Source organism: Zootoca vivipara, chromosome 7 (assembly GCF_963506605.1).
Source record: "Zootoca vivipara chromosome 7, rZooViv1.1, whole genome shotgun sequence".
Classification (NCBI taxonomy): Eukaryota; Metazoa; Chordata; class Lepidosauria; order Squamata; family Lacertidae; genus Zootoca; species Zootoca vivipara.
This window is the reverse complement of record NC_083282.1, coordinates 15,938,005-15,952,950: the sequence shown is the minus strand read 5'-3', so window position 1 is coordinate 15,952,950 and position 14,946 is coordinate 15,938,005. Positions and strand designations below refer to the sequence as shown.

Sequence of the window (14,946 nt, the reverse complement as noted above, 5' to 3'; positions counted from 1 at the left end):
TCCCACAGACATATGCCTAGTTTGAGGGTCCATCATATGCATAACCTACATGCCCAGGCCATGTATGAACATGTATGAAGCCAGGTCCCCAAATCGCAGTCCTGTCAGAGAAGAGCTCCAAAGACTCAGAGGACTAGGTTTCTTTACCACTGGAGACAGTTAGGTGATCTACTAGGGATATCCATGCCCCAATAAGGCATTCAGCCCCCATGCTTCACATAGTCCCTGTCTCCTGAATCTCACAATTCCTCCCCTAAATTATCTTTAGTCCAGGAGGACCCTTCACCTCACTCCACCAAACCCAAGAGGAGATATTCCAATCCCACCAGGGCACACACCTCACCAGTGATGTTGTCAGGACAGAAATTTGGTGTAGAAGTCCAAACTAAGTTCTAAATGTGGTTTAAGGCCCTTCCTTGCTCCAAAGTTGGTAACCATATTTTGGATAAAATTGGAAACTGTTGTTAGTGGTAGATTTCACGATTTTAGTCAGGCATGTCATAAATGGGCAGAAGGCTTGTTCAACATCTCAGTTTATTAAGCTGAGATATGATCATCTGTCCTGGAAATGAAGGGGGAAAATTATTTCTGCACAGGCAGCTACTGTTCTTGTCCATGACATTTTCCCTCTATATTTTGCATATTTTTATTGGTGGATTTTAAAAAAGCTTTCTTTCTAAAGGCCATTCAAAAATTGCTAGTGCCTTGTGCAACTTGGGCTCAAAGTCAAAGAGTTCTAGCAAAGCTGAAATTTTCAGAAGCGACTATCTGTAATTAAAGACAAATCTTATTAAAATTGGGGAATAATTTTATTCAGCTAAATTAGATCATCATCATCAAGAGTAGAAACTAAACATGCTACCCTTCTGCAATGACTGAGTATGCTTGATCACGATTGCACTAAACGCTTGTGAATATTTCCAGAGCAGGGGGCAGGGAGTGCACCCTTAAGAATGAAAAAAAAAGTCCCTGATTAGCTGAAACCTTTGTTCCAGGTCATATTTTTTCTGAATGTTCAGAATCCCCAATTGTCATCCCCTTGTTCCTGGTGTTGATCTTCACTCCCCCCCCCACACACACTTCTTCCCTGGCAGGGAGCGGGGCCCATTTTGTCTTGGGCTGGCCCTGTGTTTTCCCTCCCCATTTTATCCTCACACAAAAACCTGTGCAGTACTTTAGGCTGGGAGGTGGTGACTGGCCTAAGGTCACCAAGTGAGCACCATGGCTGATTAGTGATTTGAACCCTGGTCTCTCAGGTCTGAGTCTAACACTCTTAACCACTACACCACATTGACCACATTGACATTTCTGCACTGCTCCAATAAACTACTATAAAATAGAGCCACTGAGCAATATCCACTAAGATTCTTCACAAAAGATATGATTCATAGTTGCTGGAGGCTACTCTACTGTGTTTACTTTCCTTCATCAGGCTAGTATTACCACCATTCAAGGAATGGTGCCAATCCAGTAGTGTGCTCCAAATTTTTCTCAAGGTTAAACAAAGGTTGGGTTCAATTTCAGCTCTTCTGATCCTAGTTTTGGGTTAATGGTCCAGGCTTGTTTGTTTATTCTTAAGATTTATATACTGCTGTTTATATCACTAAGGTCACAGGGAAGGTTACAGAGATCCATCAAAGCCAGGCACAGTCTTAATACTACAATATCAAAAGTCAGTGTGCAAGTCTCTCAATCTGATAATAAATAAATACCAGTAAATACTATTCTAGCGGTAGCAACTCGGTGTGCTGTGACTGTGAAGAACTATATTTTTATTTATTTTTAATGGTTTTACGTGTTTTAACATTGGACACCACCCTGGTGTGTGTACTGATATGACAATACAGAATACATTATTTGCCCTGACAGGATCACTGGAGATTATTAGGAAAGCTAGAAAATGCGCAAGTATTGCGCCGTTATATAAATCTATGGTTCAATGCATTTGGAATATAGCATGCTTTCTGGTTGCCCCCTCTCAACACAAATAAAATTTGCACAGATAAGGTCAACTGGAATGATCATGGCCTTGGGGGGGGGGCTCTGTCTGCTAAAAGGCCAAAGCACCTGGGGCTTTCTAGTTCAGTGGAAAAAGATGAGTGATAGAGAGACATCAGCAAGATCAAAAAAGTTTATAAACTGTTTGGAAACAGAGACATTTTCTTCCCTCTCTCACTATTATAGACAAAGGGTCATCCAACGAAGCCGAGGTTAGCATTATACTCAGCAGGGCTAAGAAACTGAAGCAATTCCTTACACAACACCTAATTATCCTTTTTGAAACCCAGTACCAGAAGATGTGAAACTGACCACCAATTTAGTAGGTTTTGAATACAAGTAGAGTTAAGGAAGATCAAGTATATGAACACATAATGAGAGGCAAATAAGAGCCCCAAGTGGAGTGAGACAGTGTATATCTGTGAGCGCCAGATGCTGCGGAGCAACCAACAAGCATCTGCCTGGCCTCTGGTGAAAGCAGAACATTGGAAATGGATGGTCCTTTGATCTGATCCAGCAAGGCAAATCTTAAACATTCCTATGAAGATTCTTTACAGAGCAAAGGCTGCAGCTGCAGCTCTTGAGGAACATATTTGTGCAGGACCATAATGAACTTTCTCATCTGATCTAACATCTGCAGAACAATTCCAGGATGCCGCAGATAGGGAGATCTGATTACAAGCTCCTGCGGGTTTCTTGACTATATGCCTGGTAACACAAGTATCGCCATGCACAGTATAAGTAATTGGGACATAAATATAATTTCTCTGTTCCATAACCAAAACCACCTTGTCCCACCTCCTTGATGAGCATTTTCCACAAAGCCCTTTGTTTCCTAATTGTATTGGTAATTTCAGATGCTTTGTGCCCCATCGCCAACTCATTTGGAACATGCATATTCCCATCAAAGTAAAGAAAAGGCTATCTGTGTTGTTGTTTTTTGTTTGTTTTTTGAGAATCACTGCTTTCATGGAAGATTGCCTGATCCCATTATTGAAAATCAAGAGCAGAATGTACACAGAGATCCGTGTCAAAAGCAGGAGTGAAGGCAGCAGTTGATTTATATACATTTAAACCCACAAGCTGTATTTGTAACCCTTTTTATTTATAGACACAGCTCACCATTAAAGCAACTAGCTATTATTTCCATATGTCCATGAAGAGAAATTTTACAAATGAAAATAATCTGAGCATAGCTCAACTGTTTTTCCATGACTAACTATGATGATGCTACAGAAGATGGCTTTAAATGCTTTCTTTGTTCGCTTTTCCCCCTACCCTTGAACAGTTACATTTCTAGATGGACTCAAGTTGTAAACTAATATTGAGCCTCTCATCGAGGCCAGACTTTTCTCCCCCGTCAGGGTTTTTTTATGGGCCTAATGGGATTAAACCTGGGTATCCCATATCGCCCATGAAAAAGATCAACCTACATTTTACTCAAAGCCTGACATTTGTTTTAATATGAGTCTGGTTTGTTTTTTTTAAAAAAAGGATTGCTTAAAATATAGCACACTATCCAATCTTTCACCCCACATTCCTCCCACCTCAAAATGACAAATCACGGACCCTAATGTTAATTCTGAAGTGTTAATTCAGAGCTATTTCCCCCTTATCAAGGCTGTGAGAGCTTGCTACAATTCTGCAGGACTGAAAAGCTACAGAATGCAACACGGCCTGGAGAATTCAGTTTCCTAATAATGTCAGCCTTTATGGGTGTATGCCACATTTTGGAACTATGCAGGCCTACTAAGGCAGTTCACATCATTAAAAATAAAATAAAAACCCAACATAAATCATGCAGTACAGTATACAATAAAACAAACCAAGTCACTTTAAATTCTGCATCATATTCAGCACTAGATAAGGTTAGCAAGGGCAGGCTGCAAGCCCCACCATCAACTTAAACCAAGGACCTGAGAGAACAGATACATTTTAAACTCATGCCGGAAACCCATCAGGACGGGTGCAGGCTGGATCTGTGAAGGAAGGGCACCCCACAATGTGGGTGCCTCTGTTGAGAATGGCATGAAGAACAGCACCATGTGTTACCTTGAGCTCCTTGGAGGAGAGTGTGATTGGCATGGCATTGGCCCTTGCCATGCTCACACACCACCTCTTTCAAAGGAGGGGGGGGCTGCAGAATGCATTATGGAAAATATTAACAACAGAATTGTGTAAAATAGAAATCATGGAAATTTGTTTAATGATATATGATGAATCAGGTTTTTCTTGCTCAAGCACCAAGGTTTACGCATTCTGGCTTATGTATTTTAAAGCATGAAGTACACAGAGCTATTCCTATTGCACGTAGAACATGCAATAGTCATAGTGCATGTTATGTTCACCGTTGTTTACAGAGTAGCCTCGGGATAAAGAAGCCCAAATAAATCATACTGATTGTTTTAAGACTGAGACCGCAACTTTGTAATAATTTGTCTGAGTGTAACCTCATAGGATTGTGCTTAATTTCAAGTAAATTTGTGGACTTAAACTTACTTCTGAGTAAATGTAAAGAGAAACAGGCTACAGAGCTCATATCTGGAGGACTTTAACCCTGATGGATGATCGCATATTCACAGCTTCAGCCAACAGAGCCAAAATCAGATGGCAATTTTTAAAAAATAAATTGCAAACTGAAACTGCAAACTGAAATGAGAAGCTTGGAGAAATAAAAATTAACTGAGTCATTCATCCCTCATGTGATCCCTAATTTGTCTATCCCTGAGCTTGAGATGGTTGTGTAGGATATAACTGTGAAATACCAAGATGGAAAAGTATATTAGGACCAAGACACTATCAATATACATAGATAATATACAATATACATTAGGCTTTAGAAATTTTTGAAAACAAAAGATGAAGAAACACCAAAAGTTGACAATTGCCTGACCGGTAAAATTGCCATAGTAATTCCTGTATTCCATAGATCTAGACTTCTAGCAGACATAATCAGTGTATATGCAGACTTATGAGAAGTTTAAAACAAAATATTTCAGGTGTCTCACATATACCAGAGGTAATAACTAATACTAGCCAGAGTTTTGTAGAACAGGGCCCCAAAGAAAATAGAGGAATTACCCCAGAGAGTGGCATTAACATCCCACACAGTTGAAAAGCTATTTTCATTACAATATTTATACTGGAAAGTGCAACTAATGGGACCAATATGCTTAGGATTAAGCATTTTATGCAACTGAAGATACTTTTCAGTACCCATGAGACTCTACTGGAACATTTAAAATAGCCACCATTAGAAATACACACACCATTAGAAATCCCACACACTGTGGGAAGGCAGATTTTACCTTCATTTAGAAGGGTGAAAACGTACACCACTTACCAAGAGGTAGATTACGAGAGAGTGTACATAACCTGAAGGAGCACCTCCACCCCCATCGTTCTACCCGGACAGTGCCGAGGGCCTTCTGGGTGGTTCCCTCACTGCGAGAAGCCAAGTTACAGGGAACCAGGCAGAGGGCCTTCTCGGTAGTGGCACCTGCCCTGTGGAACGCCCTCCCACCAGATGTCAAAGAGAAAAACAACTACCAGACTTTTAGAAGAAATCTGAAGGCAGCCCTGTTTAGGGAAGCTTTTAATGTTTAATAGATTATTGTATTTTAATATTTTGTTGGAAGCCGCCCAGAGTGGCTGGGGAAACCCAGCCAGATGGGCGGGGTATAAATAATACATTATTGTTATTGTTATTATTATTAACCAATTGATATCATCCAAGCCTATCTTTTATGAGGAGAATTTCACCACTCCTGTCTCTCCAGAATTTGAATCAGTTGGGTGGGTGAGGTGTAATTCTCCTCTCTGTTTTACAGTTATTGCAGATTAGTTTACCAAGTGATTACACTGTGACAAAATACCATTTGGTAAATAGTCATCTCTAAACTATATAAACATGCAGGCATCCCAAACTGTGAGAAGTAAGTATTTCTTTAATAATAGGTTTTTTCCTAATAATATACACAGTCCAAAAGAAAATTCACATACTTGAAGGCGGTTACCGAAAACATCAACACTGATTGATATAGATCTGTGGAATAAGCTGAATAATCAAAAAACCAATCTGTGCATATATCTGTACTGTACTTATGAGGCTGCCTCTTTCATACTTAGACATTTTACAATTGCTTAGAGCAGTTAATACCTCCACTGTGGCTGTGTGCTGTTGTTCTAAAATGCTCCCAGGAAGTTCCCTTTGGAAATGGAATGATGGATTATCTAAATTTGTAGGTGTATAAAAAGCTCGAAGTGTTAATGACAAGCAGATAACAAGGCTAGATATATGTTATTCGTTAATGAGCTCTGCTGCTTGAACAAATGATGTAGCAATTTACCTAATACAGTAGTCCTCAACCTTTCGTGACCCAAACATGCATTTGGGGACCTATTTCTTTTTTATTTTTATTTTTTTATCTCTTATTTGTATGGTAGTAGTGCTACCCGCCTTGGATCAGGCTGTGATCCAGTAGGGGAACTTAACCCACCAGCTGAAGGCAAATAATAATGTGCAAAGGAATTAAAGGAATTGTAGAAAGGTGTGTATGAGGAGGATATAGGGAAACATGGAAATGTATTACCAGGAAATGGAATTGCTGAGGGTATGCGGGAGAGGGATGATAAGCAAGAGGTTGGATGGATACTTTAGTTGAGATTCCTGCAATGTAGGGGTTGGACTAAATAAACCTCAGGGTCCCTTTCAACTCTACAGTTCTATGATTTTATGACCCCTCTCTGAACTGGGGTTTGAAATGAAAGCTGTTTACCAGGGGCCCCTGAAGTGACATGTCACAGCCAAGACCTTTACTTGTGCAGGCAAGCATCCATGCCCCGATTTCTCTGGATGACTGAGGACCATGCATATTCCTAAGAGCTAGTCGCTCAACTTGGCTCTCGTCCATGTCACCTGGGAGATGCCACTTCAAACTGAAGAAGATATAAAAATGGTCCGTGAACAAACAGAATGGGGGAAAAAAAGTTCCTAACTAGACTTCTGTGACAGCCATTCTCCTGTGTGCCAGAATGATGATTATTTACACAATGAGGCAACGCTTTCTGCCTGCTGAATGGCAGCCTGCTTTTCTATTCACCACGACAAGGCAACTCTGAAAGGGGCCAGGCATTATGCAGCTAATGTAAAGCCTTTAGGATCCTATTGAACTCCAAGACAAGAGGTTTTGTCTTGAATTGCATTTTCAGAAATTGGATAATGAGATTAAGAAAATTGGGAGAGTATTATTTAAAAGCAAGTGCTTCTGCTACACACACTGTTGGTTGCCTGCTGTAATTATAACTAAGAAGCATCTCTCCACTCACAGTTTTTTTGCAAACTTGGGCCCCCAGCTCTCGTTGGACTACAACTCCCATCATCCCTCACTTGCAGGACCAGTGGTTAGGGATGATGGGAGTTGTAGTCCAACAACAGCTTGGGGGTGGGGTCCAAGTCTGAGAAACACTGATAGGGTGTCTTCAAACATGAGGTAATGCCCACATAGGAATCACCGCCGTGTGATCTTCCTGTAGATCAGGGGCTGAGCACTTTTTCCAGCTTGAGGGCCACATTCCCTCCTGGGTAACTTTGCAAGGGCCATTTTCCAGTGGCAGGTGGGACAAGAGGCAAAAGTCAGTAGAATGTAAATATTAACTTTGTACAATATGCTAGTTTTCTACACACAATCACACAACCCTCTCTGTCCTCTATCCAGATAACTGAAAGGCTGTGTAAATCAGTCTTGAATGTCACAGGTAAGATAACATCATATCTATTACAATGAATAAGTTGAGATTCCTGCATTGCAAGGGGTTGGACTCAGTGTTTCCCAACTTTTGGTCTCCAGTTGTTTTCAGACTACAATTCTCATAATCTGTGACCACTGGTCTTGCTAGCTAGGGATGATGGGAGTTTTAGTCCAAAAACAGCTGGAGATCCAAGGTTGGGAAACACTGGACTAGATGACCCCTGGGGTCTCTTCTAACTCATCAATTTTGTGATTCTATGATAATAATATTGACAGTTCATGAATGTCTATATTCGTATCAAATTTTGTGAATGCCTGAAAACTCAGAGGTATGTCAGTGAATACTGACAGTCATTTTAAATGTGTTGTGTGTGGGGGTGGGGGTTATTGGTTTGTTGTTGTTCTTACTTTTACTATGTATATTGTAGTTTTATGTTACCGACCGCCCTGAGATCTGCGGATGAAGAGCAGTATACAAATTTAATAAATCATCATCATTTAAACGGGATTATCTGAAATTACTGGTGTATGTCCTGAATGTGGGGAAACAGATATCTAGTGTTGGACACAGTGAAATTCATCTGGGATAATCAAAATTCACATGTGAATGTCACAGTCACTAAATTTTTTGGCACTAACACAAACAGGGGAAAATCACACCTGCAAGTAGAGCTCGGAGCAATGCTCATTTTCAAAACTATATATTTAAGATCACTGGTATTCAGAAGCATACTGCCTCTAAGTAGGGTCTGACAGCAAGATGTCCCAGAAACTTTGAAGCACTGGAAAGATCAGATAAGTGTTAATCCGTGCAGTTTCCTACTGGCTCTGATATCTTCTGTGAGCACATCCCAATAATACCTTCAGCCAAGTGACTAACATCCATCATGTGCAGCTAATTCTCACATACTTCCTTCCAAGAACAAGAAAATGAGAAACAGGCTTTTGACTGGAACGTGTGTTTGGGTGCTATTATTGCTGGCCCAAGGCATTTTGCTGCCTGCATCAGAGCCCCTCCCCACCCCTGAATAACAAGGGCCAATGCTTTTAAAAGTATTGCTGCGCTATTCAAACACATCCTACCTTTATCTTTTCACTTTCCCCAGCCAAGTGTTTCCTGAAGCAGATTGCATCATCTACCTGCTGACCCTCAGCGCTGCTAAAGTAAAATGTGATTTGTAAACTGAGGAGACCAGGGGGGAATTGGTCTTGTTTGTGATATTTGGATTTTATTGTGGCTTGTGGATATTCAGATTTGGGTAGAGGGACTAAAACAAAGGAAGACAGAGAGCTACCTTAGACTGAGCAAGAAGCATGCAGTATTATCTATGCGCTCTATGTGGGGCTACCTTTGAAGGTGACCCGGAAACTACAACTAATCCAGAATGCGGCAGCTAGACTGGTGACTGGGAGTGGCCGCCGAGACCACATAACACCGGTCTTGAAATACCTACATTGGCTCCCAGTACGTTTCTGAGCACAGTTCAAAGTGTTGGTGCTGACCTTTAAAGCCCTAAATGGCCTTGGTCCAGTATACCTGAAGGAGCGTCTCCACCCCCATCGTTCTGCCCGGACACTGAGGTCCAGCGCTGAGGGCCTTCTGGCAGTTCCCTCACTGCGAGAAGCAAAGCTCTAGGGAACCAGGCAGAGGACCATCAGAGGTCAGAGAGATAAACAACTACCTGACATTTAGAAAATACCTAAAGGCAGCCTTGTTTAGGGAAGTTTTTAATCTGTGATATTTGATGTATTTTAATGTTTGTCGGAAGCTGCCCAGAGTGGCAGGGGAAGCCCAGCCAGATGGGCTGGGTATAAATAGTATAGTATTATTATTACTATTATTATTATTATTATTATTATTATTATTATTATTTACATTGATTGGAAGCTGCTGTCCAGGTTTCAGACTGTGCATTCCCAGTGCTACCTGAAGATGCAGGGTAGAACCTGGGACATTCTGAATGCAAAGCAGATGATGTACCACTGAGCAGCAGCAGCCTCCCTCCACAATAGACCGTTCCCTTCAAAAGTTGCAAGTAAGATGTCTTCGGTTTGCTTGGTCTCAAGCATGTGCATGCTATTGCAGTTTGACAACACAAATATGATGGAACATGAATGATCAAGGCTAGCTGTGCAAGTGGTTCACAATGGCTACAACCACTGCAGGTTTTAGGTACAAAATAGAATGAAAATGACTGGCCAAAGCAATAATTCAGTTTCATTGCAGTGGTTAATTCATTTGCCAACAGACCATAAGGGTTCAAGGCAAAAGCAATGTTGCACCGAGGTCAGGAGAAGCAGGCAATGTACGTGATGCTAACAGATGGATGTGTGCTGCATTCATACATGCAGAGGCAAAACTTGGAGGGACTCTAATCTTTAAGCCCACTCCACCCTCACTCAGATTTAGGATAGGATTAACCAGTTGCTTCAGGGCTGAGTAGGAATTTTGGCCTGCTCACCAACTGGCGTAAAAGCAAACTTGGAAATACATACTCGGATGAAGAACAAAGGGATTTTGAAGCCAAAATGAGTTCAGATAAGACTAGTAAAATTCTTGGAGGGAGAGTAAATGAGTTATTGTTCCATTTCAAGTTAAATCTGCAGTTCAAGAAACATAGAGTAAACCCCACTGAGTAAAGCAATGCTTACTTCTCAGTAAACATACATACCGTGTTTCTCATATTTTAAGGCATCCCCAAAAAATAAGCCATGACAGGATTTCTAAGGGTTGGTGAAAAATAAGACATACCCCGAAAATAAGCCATGTCGTGTAGCCCCGATCGAGCGAGAGGCGAAGGCGCGGGACCCAGCAGAAGCTCCCTGCCTGCTTCCCCGAGCCGTCGCGCATCGGGGGACAGAGCCGAAGATCGGTGGGCTTGACTTGCTGGGCTTGACAAGCCCGGGAAACAGCGCCCGCCGATCTTCGGACCTGTGCTGTGTGACAGGCAGGGGTGGGGGGAAGCGGAGATCGTTCTCCGCTCTCCCCCCACCCCCGCCTGTCACCAAAGATCGGCGGGCGCTGTTTGCTGGGCTTGACAAGCCCGGCAAACAGCGCCCGCCGATCTTCGGACCTGTCCTGTGTGACAGGCGGGGGTGGGGGGGAAGCGGAGATCGTTCTCCGCTCTCCCCCCACCCCCGCCTGTCACCAAAGATCGGCGGGCGCTGTTTGCTGGGCTTGACAAGCCCGGCAAACAGCGCCCGCCGATCTTCGGACCTGTCCTGTGTGACAGGCGGGGGTGGGGGGGAAGCGGAGATCGTTCTCCGCTCTCCCCCCACCCCCGCCTGTCACCAAAGATCGGCGGGCGCTCCTTGCTGGGCTCGACAAGCCCGGCAAACAGCGCCCGCCGATCTTCGGACCTGTCCTGTGTGACAGGCGGGGGGGGAAGCGGAGATCGTTCTCCGCTCTCCCCCCACCCCCGCCTGTCACCAAAGATCGGCGGGCGCTGTTTGCTGGGCTTGACAAGCCCGGCAAACAGCGCCCGCCGATCTTCGGACCTGTCCTGTGTGACAGGCGGGGGTGGGGGGGAAGCGGAGATCGTTCTCCGCTCTCCCCCCACCCCCGCCTGTCACCAAAGATCGGCGGGCGCTGTTTGCTGGGCTTGACAAGCCCGGCAAACAGCGCCCGCCGATCTTCGGACCTGTCCTGTGTGACAGGCGGGGGTGGGGAAGCGGAGATCGTTCTCCGCTCTCCCCCCACCCCCGCCTGTCACCAAAGATCGGCGGGCGCTGTTTGCTGGGCTTGACAAGCCCGGCAAACAGCGCCCGCCGATCTTCGGACCTGTCCTGTGTGACAGGCGGGGGTGGGGGGGGAAGCGGAGATCGTTCTCCGCTCTCCCCCCACCCCCGCCTGTCACCAAAGATCGGCGGGCGCTCCTTGCTGGGCTTGACAAGCCCGGCAAACAGCGCCCGCCGATCTTCGGACCTGTCCTGTGTGACAGGCGGGGGTGGGGGGGGAAGCGGAGATCGTTCTCCGCTCTCCCCCCACCCCCGCCTGTCACCAAAGATCGGCGGGCGCTGTTTGCTGGGCTTGACAAGCCCGGCAAACAGCGCCCGCCGATCTTCGGACCTGTCCTGTGTGACAGGCGGGGGGGGGGAAGCGGAGATCGTTCTCCGCTCTCCCCCCACCCCCGCCTGTCACCAAAGATCGGCGGGCGCTGTTTGCTGGGCTTGACAAGCCCGGCAAACAGCGCCCGCCGATCTTCGGACCTGTCCTGTGTGACAGGCGGGGGTGGGGGGGAAGCGGAGATCGTTCTCCGCTCTCCCCCCACCCCCGCCTGTCACCAAAGATCGGCGGGCGCTCCTTGCTGGGCTTGACAAGCCTGGCAAACAGCGCCCGCCGATCTTCGGACCTGTGCTGTGTGACAGGCGGGGGTGGGGGGGAAGCGGAGATCGTTCTCCGCTCTCCCCCCACCCCCGCCTGTCACCAACGATCGGCGGGCGCTCCTTGCTGGGCTTGACAAGCCCGGCAAACAGCGCCCGCCGATCTTCGGCCCTGTGCTGTGTGACAGGCAGGGGTGGGGGAGAAGCGGAGATCGTTCTCCGCTCTCCCCCCATCCCCGCCTGTCACCGAAGATCGGCGGGCGCTCCTAGCTGGGCTTGACAAGCCCGACAAACAGCGCCCGCCGACCTGTGCTGTGTGACAGGCGGGGGTGGGGGGAAGCGGAGATCGTTCTCTGCTCTCCGCCCACCCCCGCCTGTCACCGAAGATCGGCGGGCGCTGTTTGCTGGGCTTGACAAGCCCGGCAAACAGCGCCCGCGTGCACTTTATTAAAAAATAAGACATCCCTCAAAAATAAGCCATGTCGTGTTTTTTTGAAGAAAAAATTAATATAAGACATGACTTATAATATGAGAAACACGGTAAGACTTGACTAAAGAGTTCTTTGCCAATAAAATATTATTCTCTTGTGATCATGGTAAACTTACTACACTGTACAGATGTCTACATCCTCAAGATAATTGTTATTTAATGTTCAAAGGCTAGCATTTTCCCCTGGCTGGACAGTGATTCTTTAAATATATATATATATATAGGCATGTGACCTGTCCAAATATTTGAAGCATGGCAGCACAATTCTAACCATGTTTACTCAGACATAAGTGCCACTCGGTGGTGCTTACTCCCAGGTAAGTTGGCACAAGACTTCAGCCTCAATTTAGATTCTGTTCCATATTTACTCCAATCTTTCCTAAAGAGCAAGACAAAAAATACCTTCCAAGTTTGTCTCAGGTTTCCTATGTGCTTATGCAAATGTACTTCCTCAGAATAATAATAAAAAAATCCAATTAAACAGAACTCAAAATCTTTCCATCCACGCTGCTTCCTTTTTTCTCACTAGCTGTCATATTAAGATGTTCCCCTCTCCAGTTTGTGCTACAAACACAAGCATGGTCTCTTGGCTGCCTATACTTGTAACCATCTGTTGCAATGGCAACATGCCCAGTTGAAAGGAGCTTGCTTCATTTCTCAAAGACAGAGGTGCTAAGAAAGGTTTGGATGGACAGGTGACAGCTTTGACATCTCTCTACAGATATGTTTTTCACCTTGACGCATATCCCCCCCCCCCCGCATCCTAGTTTGACAAGATTACATCTGTTGGCAATCAAGGTCCATAATTCCCCTCAACAAAGTGTTTCAGTACAGCAGAAGACCACCGGCATTTTCCTTTGCCAAGAGAAAGATTATTTCATAACCAGAACTCTTCCAAATAGCATATCCGAATACATATAGCTTCCAGACATACTGTTCTGATAATCTCATAGAACCATAAAGGATTCAGTCTGATGCTAAAAAAACACAGTCAGTCCAATCACACCACTGGCTGCACATAGCCAATCAGGCTCAATGTAATTGCTAAAGGTGCCTAATGAGAAGCTCTGCAGCTATATTATCATAGAAAGAGCAGTGGTAGGGGAAGAGAATAATTGCGAGGAGAAGAGGGCTGATGGCCGAGTCTCCAGCTGGAATGGGTAGGACTTGAAATACAGACTTTTGCCCCTCCCCGAGCCCATGCCAAGTCAAGCCCAGGCATCTCCAGAGTTCAGACACAGCTTAGCATGAGTTCATTTGTGCCCAGCCATAAGAGCTGGTTGCCAGTGCTGATTCTTTCCCTGACCCACACTTAACTAGCAGCAGTGAGAGCTTGTGGCTCAAGTCTCCATTAGGCTTTACTGTGCTGCCAAGGGCTATTTGTTTACTGATGAGGCAATGGAGGGTGATGAGACAGGATTCCCATTCATGGGGAGGAGAGATTCCACAGTGTCACAGTACAAAGGCAGAACCACTAACAGGAGAAGAAAATCAGCTTGTCTGCATAGCACAATCACCTAAGGACAGGTGCAGTGCCTTCTACTACACCAGGGGTAGTGAACCTGGCTGTGGAGCTCCAGGTGTTGCTGGACCCCAACTCCCATCAGCCCCAGCCAGTCTAGCCACTGGTCCTGGATGATAAGAGCCAGGAGTCCAGCAGCATCCCCTGGTCTATCTAATCTGGGAACTTCCAAGACTTCAGGAACTGCTAGTTGGTATTATTCAGGCATCCCCAAACTTCGCCCCTCCAGATGTTTTGGACTACAATTCCCATCATCCCTGACCATTGGTCCTCTTAGCTAGGGATCATGGGAGTTGTAGGCCAAAACATCTGGAGGGCCGCAGTTTGGGGGTGCCTGGTATTATTCCATTAGGAGGAAGCAGAAGAAGAACCTTCCTTTTCCAAGATACCCAGTCAGTATAGAAAGCCTACCACTGGTAAATATCACATTTTAAAATTAAAACAAAAACAAAAAACAAGGAGTATGCTAAGACAACAGCAGGAAAGCCATTTGCGCTTTCTGATACACCCTCAAGTCATTTTCCAAAACATAAATGAAAATGCTGGGGATGTTTCTTTTGTCCAAAGCAGCGCTAAGTAGCTTTTGGGGCTAATTAATTGCCTAGGTAAAAAAAAAAAAAAGAATACCCACCCCCAAAACCACCCTACAGTAATTTTCCCATGTGCTTGGAAATGCTTAGATAGGCTTTTTTCACCTTCCAGTGTAGTCTTGGAGAACAGCAGTAAATCAGCAGGGTTATGGAAAGAGCTAACTTTCTACAGAAACCCATTAGACATACCCATGTGATGTATCTCACTGCTTTTACTGTAATACTTTCCAGACAGTGCTTTTTAGTTCCTGGTTCATTAAGTATTATATATCC

At 44.8% G+C, this 14,946-nt stretch overlaps 1 long non-coding RNA gene across 2 annotated transcripts in view; it reads left to right on the top strand.

Moving 5' to 3' along the window:
* The window catches only part of LOC118088729 (uncharacterized), a 97,760-nt gene that overhangs the window by 60,871 nt on the left and 21,943 nt on the right, over nt 1-14,946 (top strand). The gene's annotated exons all lie outside the window — the stretch shown is intronic.